This window comes from Neovison vison, chromosome 2 (assembly GCF_020171115.1).
Source record: "Neovison vison isolate M4711 chromosome 2, ASM_NN_V1, whole genome shotgun sequence".
Lineage (NCBI taxonomy): Eukaryota > Metazoa > Chordata > Mammalia > Carnivora > Mustelidae > Neogale > Neogale vison.
In genome coordinates, this window is record NC_058092.1 from 104,262,018 (window position 1) to 104,268,625 (window position 6,608).

The window sequence follows — 6,608 nt, forward strand, 5'->3', positions numbered from 1 at the left end:
TGACTGAGGGTGACTGTGCAGTTTTCCCTCTCTGTTGCAGTCTCATTGGCCACTTGTGTGTGGGCGGGTCTCAACCATCCCTGTAAAGCTTAGTCTGTGAGGCAGGGGAGTAGTTATAGTCGTCCGGGTAGTAGGGGTAGTAGTAATAGTGGGGTGGTAATTGTCGGGAGTGTTGGGGTCATCTGGAGCAGCATCATCAGGAGCAACATCGTCGGGAGTGTCGGGATCCTCAGGAGCATCGTGGTCATCGGGAACGTCATGAGCCTTGCCTGGGAGTGGCCTAGACCAGGAGCGGCCTCTCTTTGCCTGGTAAGGGGAGCGGCCTGGCCTTGCCGGGTGAGGGGAGCGGCCTGGCCTCGGCGGGTAAGGGGAGCGGCCTGGCCTCGCCGGGTAAGGGCAGCTGCCTGGCCTCGCCTCGCCCGGTAAGGGGAGCGGCCTGGCCTCGCCGGGTAAGGGCAGCCGCTTGGCCTCACTTCGCCTGGTAAGGGGAGCGGCCTGGTCTAGCCTCGCCGGGTAAGGGCAGCCGCTTGGCCTTGCCTCGCCTGGTAAGGGGAGCGGCCTGGCCTCGCCTCGCCCGGTAAGGGGAGCGGCCTGGCCTCGCCGCTAAGGGCAGCCGCTTGGCTTCGCCTCGCCTGGTAAGGGGAGCGGCCTGGCCTTGACTCGCCGGGTAAGGGCAGCCGCCTGGCCTCGCCGGGTAGGGGGAAAGGCCTGGCCTCACCTCACCCGGTAAGGGGAGCGGCCTGGCCTCGCCGGGTAAGGGGAAGCGTCGGGGTCGGTGTCCTGGTCATAGTCGCCTCTTTGTAAGAGAGGGCCCCACCTGGTTGGTTTGATTTTCGATGCTTGGGGCAAAGTAAAGCTTTGCTTGACTTTCGCTTTGTGTTGGTTTCGTTCCTTGGATCACGGACCCTAACAGAATGATTACTACTTAAGAAAGCTTTATAAAAGCCAACAGGACTTTGGCAAAACCTCAAGATTATGTGCTGAAAATTTAAAGGGCCACAGAGAATTCTAAGTCACAAAAATTAGTAAAATGAATTTTATATGAATTAGATAATATTAGTGTTGAGAATAAAAAGCAATTGCCATTTTAGTTTTGGTCTGGGGTAACAGAGAATAATGATGACTGTAGCGGGTGAAGGGAACTTGTGGTTGCTTTTTCTCCAGGCTATTGCTACCATTCAGGAATGTGGAACCCGGGTTGATTTTTTTTTTTCCTAGTGTTTGAAGAGGGATTGTAATGATTGATTTTTATGTAAGCGTTCTTATTTCCTTAAACGGTAGCAGCTGAAACAATATTTTAACCAAGTGTGTTACGTTCAAAAATACCTCTACTGCTTTCGATCTCTACTTTAGACTTAACTCATTGCCTTAAGTCAGTGGACGTTAAATATCCGGGAAAGATGGCTAGTATTAATCTACTTTTATGGGCTGAGTGGTGAGGATGAGAGGGTAGAAATTGAAATCACAAAAACACACAAGAGAAAAACAAAAACTTAACAAAATAACAAAAATTGACCAAAAAACACACTTCAGAAAAGTTTGCTTTTATTTTGGTATGTTAATGAAATCACTTAGTAAATTTTCTAATTTTTACTCTCCCTTCAATTTTATGCTTCTCCGAGATTCCAATGATCATGGTTTTGGTTTTTCCTTCATCTTCTGTCCATTTTCACTAGTGGCTCTCTAGCCACCTATTAACTATCCTTAAAATCCTGTGCCCTGTATGTAGTTAGAGTACTGATCACATGCTGATCCTTCACATGCTGAGAAGTCCTGAAGAGCACAATTCTGTCACGCTGCCTTTTAACACATTGAGGTCAAATAGAAGACACTAAATAATGTTTTGATTATCCTCAAATCCTGGGGGAAGTTTCAGCCCAGGAAGTTTAAAAAGTATGGTTGTATGGTGAAAAATTATCTTTGCCTAGATGTTAGTGATGTTAATTTTGAAATAATAGTTTTTTTGAGAAAGAATAAAACATCTTTTGCTGGGAAATTCAGTACGTAAGAACAGGCTCTCAACAAATAAGACATAATAAATCCTTTTGGTTCTGAATCATGAAAAAAACACCAACATTCCAAGGGCTTTTTCTTTGGATATTGACATCGTGTTTGGTATCACTGTGATCTTTTTAGGCATCTGAGTAACCCAGGGTGGCATATATTTTCCTTTAATGGTTTGTATTGTGATAGATGCCCAAGAAAGTTAGTCTTCAGTGCTACTGAACAAGTGACAAGTGATTTATTATTCTAACAGTTTTTGGAGTTTTGTATGGATGGAATGTTGTCATGGTAGTCTAGGGACAAACTAATATCTGTTCCAAAAGATGAAAACATGCTGCCCATACATTTTCTGTAGCATTATATAGTCTGATGGAGAACAGACATGCAAACTCAAAGTATTTTATAATTGTTGTTCATTGTGTCTGAGTTGAAACTACACAACAAAGGGAGCTTTAAAAAATCCGCTTTGTTTGAAAGGAACTTTAAATATAAACTCTGCCTAATAATTTTATAAAAATGTGGTGGACTTTTCACTTACAATCTAACAAAATCATTGAAATAAATACATATATGGAGAAATAATGGGACATTGCTAAAGCCCAGGAAGACAGAAAAAATTACTTATTTTTATAATGTAGCCCAGAGATGTTGATAATGCAGAAGCTTTTAGTCTCAAGTTTGTGAATTTCCTTAACAGTGCTATTGGTATTTTGGGACTGTATATACCAGGGGCGCTCAACTGCTCCACTGTGGGGGTGCTGAGTCATGGCAACGTGGAGAGACATTTTTGGTTGTTGCAACTGGGATGGTAGTTGCTGTTAGCATCTAGTCAGTGCAGGCCATGAAACTCTTAAACATCCTACATGCTCAGGACAAACCCCACAACCAACATTTTTCTGGCACAAGTGTCAAGAGTGTTAATATTGAGTTACCCTGGTATATGGTGATGAAAAAGAAAAATGATTGTATGATATTCTTATATTCTAAGTTGCTGATGATTAACTATATTCTAATAGCTGGGAAGATAATACACTAGGGGAATTAATACTACACAGTCTGGTGGTCTTCAGAAACAAAGACCCTCTAGTGAAGAAGATAATTTTTCCTTATACCACTAACGTTATTGAGTGCTTACCAAGTGCCAGGCGTTGTTGGGAGACACTGGGGAAACCTGAGTGAACAAAACAGATAGACTGCCTTCACAGAGCTCTGGTATGAATGTGGGGGACTAGTAAACAAATACATAAAATGGGACATGGAGGAGCAGGTAGTGCTATAGGGTAGATAAAGTAGAGTAATGGGGTAGGTAGATAATGATGGGGGGTGGGAAAGGGAACACTTAGACTGGATGGCCATGAGAGACCTGAAGCATAGAAGTGAGTGACAGCAGGAGGCAGCCAGATGAAGAGGGTTTTAGGCAGGGGAAGCAGGTTGTGAAAAGGCGCCAAGGTGGAAGTCAGCGTGGCTTGTTGGGGAGGCGCAGAGAGGTGGTTGTGGTTGGGCAGTGGTCCAGAATGGGGAAGCGGGGATGAGACAGAATACGAGATGAGGGAGGGGCCAGATCATGCTCACTTCTTTTTTAGGTTGAGAATATTCCACTGTCTGGATGTATTTATCCATTCACTTACTGAAGAACATCTTGATTGCTTCCAACTTTTGTCATTTATGAATACAGCTGCTTTGAACTTCCAGGTGGAGGTTTTGTTATGGATAAATTTTCAGCTCATTTAAGTAACGTCTAAGGAACACGACCGCTGAATTGGCATGGTAAGAACATTTATGGTAAGAATATGCCAAACTGTTTCCCAAAGTGGCTATATCAGTTTGCATTCCCACCAGCAATGAGTGAGAGTTTCTGATTATTCCCCATCCTGCCAGCCTTTGGCACTCTGAGTATTTTGGATTTTGTCCTTTCTGATAGGTGTGTAGTATCTCATTGTTGTTTTAATTGGCAGCTGCCTAATGACACAAGATTTGAACACCTTTTCATATGCTTATTTGCCATGAGTAGATCTTCTTTGGTGAGGTGTCTGTTCAGTTCTGCCCATTTTTTAATTTCATTGTTGACTTTCTTATTGTTGAGTTTTACTTTGTACCTTTTGGACAATGGTTCTTTATCACATGTGTCATATAATTCTTAGGGAAATACTTTCTGGTTTGTGGCTTGTCTTCTCATTCTCCTGTCATTCACAGAGGAAAAGTTTTTAATTTTAATGATGTCTGGATTGTCAATTATTTTTTTCATGGATCATGCCTTTGGTGTTTTATCTAAAAAAGTCATCACCATACGTGGGGTCACTTAGAAATTTCCCCCTATGTTAATTCTAGGCACTTTATGGTTTTGTATTTTACATTTGGGTCTGATCAATTTTGAGCTAATTCTTCTGAAGGATGTAGGGCTTGTGTCTAGATTCTTTTTTTTTTCTTTTTTAAAAATTTATTTATTTTCAGCATAACAGTATCATTATTTTTTCACCACACCCAGTGCTCCATGCAATCCATGCCCTCTATAATACCCACCACCTGGTACCCCGACCTCCCAGCTCCCCCCCCCCGCCACTTCAAACCCCTCAGATTGTTTTTCAGAGTCCATAGTCTCTCATTTTGTCTTTTTACATGTGGATGTCCAGTTGTTCCCAGCGCTGTTTGTTAAAAAGACTATCCTTTCTCCATTGTATAGCATAGCCTTTGCGCCTTTGTCCAAGCTTAGTTGACTGTTTGTGTGAGTCTGTTTCTGGGCTCTCTCTTGTATTTCATTTATCTATTTGTTCTTTAACCAAATCCATACTGTTTTGATTATGGCTTTATAATAAGCCTTGAAATCAAGTAGTGCCAGTCTTCTGACTTTTTTCTTATTTTTGAGTACTGTTTTGGCTATTCTGAGTCTTTCATTCTTCATATAAACTTATAAAGAACTTGCTAGGATTTTGATTAAAGTTGTGTTAAATCAGGTTGGGAAGAACTAGCATCTTGACATTACTGAGGCTTCCTACCCATTAATGTGGACTACCTCTCTCCACTTATTTAGTCTTTTTTGGTATATTTTTTTTATCAGAGTTTTGTGGCTTTCTCCTGTTGTAAATATTTTGTTAGATTTATACCCAAGTGTTTAATTTTGGAGGTGCTAATGTATGGTATTGTGTTTTTAATTTCAATTCCATTTGTTCATTGCTGGCACAGAGGAAAGTGAGTGAATTTTGTATATTAACCATGTATCCTGCAACTTTGTTATAATTGCTTCTGAGTTCCAGGAGGTTTTTTGTTGATTCTTTTGCATTTCCCACATAGACAATCATATCCTTTGTGAACAAAGACAGTTTTATTTTTCCTTTCCAACCTATATGCCTTTTGCTTCCTTTTTTGTCTTACTGTATTAGCTAGGAAATAGAGGACAATGCTGAAAAGGAGTGGTGACAGGAGATATTCTTGCCTTGGTCCTGATTGTAATGGGAAATTTTCTCGTTTCTCACCATTATATATGCTGTTAGCTGTATGGTTCTTTTTTAAAGATTTTTTAAAATAATGTTGAGGACATTCCCTTGTATTCTTAGTTTACTGAACATTTGTCATGAGTGGGTGTTGGAATTGTCAAATGCTTTTTTCTTCTTTTGATCGGATTATATGATTTTTCTTTTTAGACTGGTAATGTGATGGATTTCATTAACTGATTTTAGAATGTTGAGCCAGCTTTGCATACCTATGGTAAATGCCCCTTGGCTGTGGAGTACAATTGTTTTTAGACATTTGTGGGTTTTATTTGTTAATATTTTGCTTATAACTTTTATACTTATAAGAGATATTGGTCTGGGGCGCCTGGGTGGCTCAGTGGGTTAAGCCGCTGCCTTTGGCTCAGGTCATGATCTCAGGGTCCTGGGATCGAGTCCTGCATCGGGCTCTCTGCTCGGCAGGGGCCTGCTTCCCTTCCCCTCTCTCTGCCTGCCTCTCTGCCTACTGTGATCTCTCTCTGTCAAATAAATAAATAAAATCTTTTAAAAAAAAAGAGATACTGGTCTGTTATTTTCTTTGGAAGTATTTGGTTTTGGTATTAGGGTGATGCTGGCCTTATAAAACAAGTTAGGAAATATTTCTTTTACTCCTGTTTTCTGAAAGAGATTGTAGAGACTTGGTATAATTTAAATGTTTGCTAAAATTTAATACTTATCTTTTTTCAAATGTGTGTAGATATGTTTTTATTATTACAGTAAGTTCATTGCTCAGTTTTAGCTCCTAACTTCTTGAACACTGAGTAAGTTTATTGCATATTGTCTCCCTCCTCCCACTAGAATAAGAGCAGAAATTCTTGACTATTTTGTTTATTGATATGTTTTATATGCCTAAAACAGTGGTTCTCAACGTGTGCTTTGCAGTTTTGCAAAATCCTTTTGGAGAATATATAAGGTCAAAGCTATTTTCATGGTAATACTAAGACATTATTTGTCCCCCCCCCATGCTGTTGATTACACTGGTTGGTGAAAATCAGTCATGTGTAAAACTGCTGATGTTTTAGTGTAAATTGAGCAGTGGCACCAAGCTCTACTAGTAGCCACTTACATACTTCCTGGTCCTTACTCATGAGGGAGTGACAAAGGGATGCCAGTTTCACT